This window comes from Poromitra crassiceps (assembly GCF_964638095.1).
Source record: "Poromitra crassiceps genome assembly, chromosome: 14".
NCBI lineage: Eukaryota > Metazoa > Chordata > Actinopteri > Beryciformes > Melamphaidae > Poromitra > Poromitra crassiceps.
This window is the reverse complement of record NC_139633.1, coordinates 36,728,988-36,733,101: the sequence shown is the minus strand read 5'-3', so window position 1 is coordinate 36,733,101 and position 4,114 is coordinate 36,728,988.

Below are 4,114 nucleotides of genomic sequence, written 5' to 3'. Positions count from 1 at the left end.
CAGAGATCCAGGCGGGGATAGCAGCAGCAAGCCTGGGGTTTGTGATGATAAAATCCGAACTAAACGGCGATATCCCCGTAGCCACGGAAGCTACCCCGCGGCTCAAAGAGGCTAGCAGGCGGGCTAACGAGGCGGCGGAGAGAGCGGAAGAGCCGAGGCCGGTGAGAGTGAAGATCGAGCGGGTTGACAACACCGCTGTAGCCATGGAGGCTGTGCCACGGCCCGGTGAAGCCTCGGTGTATCCGGAGAATAAGGGGGAATACAGACGGATGAAGGAGGAATACAGACTGATGAGGGAGAACCTCGGGCGGGAGGAGAGCGGAGCCGAGCCGGGCCCCGCTGGCAGACAGGCGGGGAGTGACGAGGCTGAAGCACGGCACGCGACGGCGGGGGATGGCGCCCGCAGAACCAGGAAGGACGTGCTCGTCCCGAAATACAACGGTAAAGGCGAGTGGGAGGCATACTGCAAGCAGTTTGAGGAGGCTGCAGAATGGAATGGCTGGACGAGAAGGGAGAGAGCCAGCCATCTCGTGATGTCCCTCGAGGGCGAGGCTACGGCGTGCGTGTCGGCAATAGCGGATACAAAGGACTTGGATGTGGTGATGGGGGCCCTGTGGAGACGCTTCGGACGATGTGAAGAGCAGGCCATCGTAGCCGCGGAACTGTGTAACAGACGCAGACGGCAGGGTGAGTCGCTGCGTGCACTGGCAACAGACATTGAGACTCTCAGCCGGCGCGCATACAGCCAGCTACCGACGGAGGCGCTGGATGGGTTAGCCCTAAGCTACTTTGTCCAGGCCATCGAGCCACGGGGTCTAAGCCAGAAGGTAACGCTGGGACATCCAAAAACACTGGGAGCAGCGCTGGAGTTGGCGCTGGAGATAGAGACAGTAGAAGGCTGGGATAAGAGCAGCGGCATAATGGAGGCCGCCCCAGTGGTGAGAATGGCAGCGGAGAGCCAGCTACAAGAAGAGCCAGCGTGGAAGACGGCCTTGGCAGAGCAAGGCAACATGGTGAAAGAGCAAGGCAACATGGTGAAAGAGCTATCTGAGTCGGTGCGCCAGTTAACAGAACAACTGCTCCGAAGCGCGACCCTGCAGCCCACCCCACGAGACAATACCGGGGCCAGGGGGCCCGGGGCCATGCGCTGCTGGACCTGTGGACGCCCCGGGCATCGGGCCAGAGAGTGCCGCGGAGGAGCGTGGAACCAGGGAAACGGCGCGGGGCCCGTCTAAGAGGGGCGAGACGGGCCCCCTACGTCATATTCCCTATGGCCACGTCACCGTTGGAGGGGGCCCAGCGGTACAGACGGGGAGGGGGGGCGTCGCCTTCCCCCGAAGCAGACGACATCGCCGGCGCTGTCAACATGCAGAACGGGCCGCACACGATGAACGGCTGCCATGTTCAGGTCCGCCTGCAAGGGAAGCCCTGTGTCGCCCTGGTGGACACGGGGTGTACGGCAACGCTGGTGAACTACAACATGATGCCAGAGGGAGCGCTTCTGGAGCAGCCAGCGGACCAGCTGCTGAGGACAGTATCCGGTGAGTTGATGCCGATGAGGGGAAGGGGGTCCGTGATGATAACTGTGGGGGGACAGACAGTGAACTTTCCGGTATGGGTAGTAGAGATGGCGGGGCCCTGTATCTTGGGGGAGGACTACTTGACGCTAAACCAATGCACAGTAGACCTAGGGAAGAGCACACTGACGTTTGCAGGGGGGCCGGTAGTCCAGATGGGTCACCCTCCCACCGCTCCAGGGGAGCAACCAAACGTCAATAACATCACTGTATACCGCGTCACAGTTGAGCACGGGCCCCACGCGGAGCCGCAAAAGAGACTGTGTTGGACATGTGGAGAGCCGGGCCACGTGGCGAGGTGGTGCAGAAGCGGTCCCGGGAGACGGACCGGGTATGCGGGACAACGACATGGTCAGCAGGGAGCCTGCTGGGCATGCGGCGAGATTGGACACCTGGCTAGAGAGTGTCAAAAGGCTGTCGGGGACCGGAGGGCAGCGGGAGAAGAGAGACGTGCAGGCGGCGGACAGGTGAGACTCTGCGGGACTTGCCGTTCGCCTGGGCACTTAGCCAGAAACTGCACTGCGCCCCCCACGGTTGCTGTGCGGAAAGCCGAGGTGGAGGAAGACGAGGAGGACTGTCCAGATGTGGATCTGGAGGACGACAGAGCGACCATCAAGGATGTCGACGTGAGTGAGTGGAAACGCAGGCAGGCGGAGGACGCGGAGATCGGTCCGGTGCTTGCGTGGGTGGCGGCCGGACGCCGGCCCCCTGTGAAGGAGACTCACATGTTTTCCGGTGCCACGAAAGGACTGTGGAACATGTTTTCCGACCTGCGGCTAGATGAAGACGGGCTGTTGGAGAGAACAGAGCACGGGGTAAAAGGGAGGCAGGCGGTTGTACCCGGTTACCTGCGAGAGTTGGCGCTTAAGGGGGCACACAAGGGCCCTGGTTCCAGTCATTTTGGGCCCGAAGAGACACTCACCCGCATCCGTGGACATTTCTACTGGGGCAAACAAAAGGAGGATGTGCGAAGATACTGCGATGCGTGTGAGGACTGTGGGGCACAGAGGGGGGACCGTGCTGACTTACACTGCAGTGCATGTGTTGACTGTAATGTGCTTCAGAGGGGACAGAAGCTTTAAAAGGGGGGATGGAAATAGTGGTTGAAGTGGGATAATGTGAGTAAAAAAAAGAAGGAAATAATGAAAACTAGACATTATGGAGTGCCTAATGGGAAACTAGACATTATGGGGGTACCTAATGGAAAACTAGACATTACGGAGTACCTAATGGAAAACTGGACATTATGACGGGGGTGCTGAAAAGAAAAGACTGGTTGTTGGGGAATTATAATTTGATGTGGTGATGGGAAAAATGTTGTGTTGGTGTGTTTTGGTACAGGGGGATATGTGTGGGTTGTGGGTGTTAACGTGGGCGTTAACCTTATTGTTGGGTGAGGAGTATGTAACGTGTTCAGGTAATCCAAGTATTACCTGTAATGTGATGTGCAACCTAAGTGTCTGGATCGCAGCTAGGAACTGATGTGTGTGGGTGTGTTCCTAGGGGGAAGGGGATATATGTGACCAGCGGCCGGGGCGGAAGCCAGTGAGTGCCATGCGGGCGAGGAGACCGGTTGTTATGGGTAGAGCTAGCGGTGTGAAGCTAGCTGCTAGGAGCTAACGAAGCCTGTGAATAAAGACCCTGTACCAACTACAACTCTCCGTTCTTTGGCGTATCAGCGATACGCTACATTATCTATCTATCTATCTATCTATCTATCTATCTATCTATCTATCTATCTATCTATCTATCTATCTATCTATCTATCTATCTATCTCTGACAGAAAGGCGTAATCCAACGACGTTGCCACTTGGGTGGACGTAACCTCGCGTCACCAGGCTCTTCTCGGGGAGAAAAGGGTGGAGTTGCAACCATGCAACTAAATGACCATAAAGTGTGACGCTGTTACAATACAGTAGGTGGCGGTAATGCAACAATTAAGAATGCCAACCGCCATAAAACACCAGAGGAGGAGAAGAAGAAGAAGAAGAAGAAGAAGAAGAAGAAGAAGAAGAAGAAGAAGAAGAAGAAGAAGAAGAAGAAGAAGAAGAAGAAGAAGAAGAAGAAGACTGTTGCCCAGCGACCAATGGCAGGACGTCTGCATGTTTGCTAACGCTAGCTAGTGCTGTCAGATGGAGTAGCAGCATCTGCAGAGCTGCACATGTGGGCTGTTTATCTTTGTGCAAATGCCTCCAAAATGAAAAGGACCTTTGCAACTTGTCCAGAGAGACACGGACGACATCAAACGACAGGTTTGTTAGTAAACTATGGTTGAATGTAGCCTCAACGAGAGACTCATCAGAATGACTGATGAGTCTCTCGTTGAGGCTAGGTTGAATGTAGCCTGGTATCCAGCTCCATATGAATCACAGTTGTCATCAGCACCTACTCTTCATTCAGCACTTTCATTGGGGCTGGTTACCAGGCTAGGCTGAATGCAGTCGCTTGAGTCTTGATCTACGAGCTGTGCTGTGTGAGTTCCTTTGTACCACGCTTCTGTATTTCACTGTGATGTTCTGTCGACACCAGGAAATGA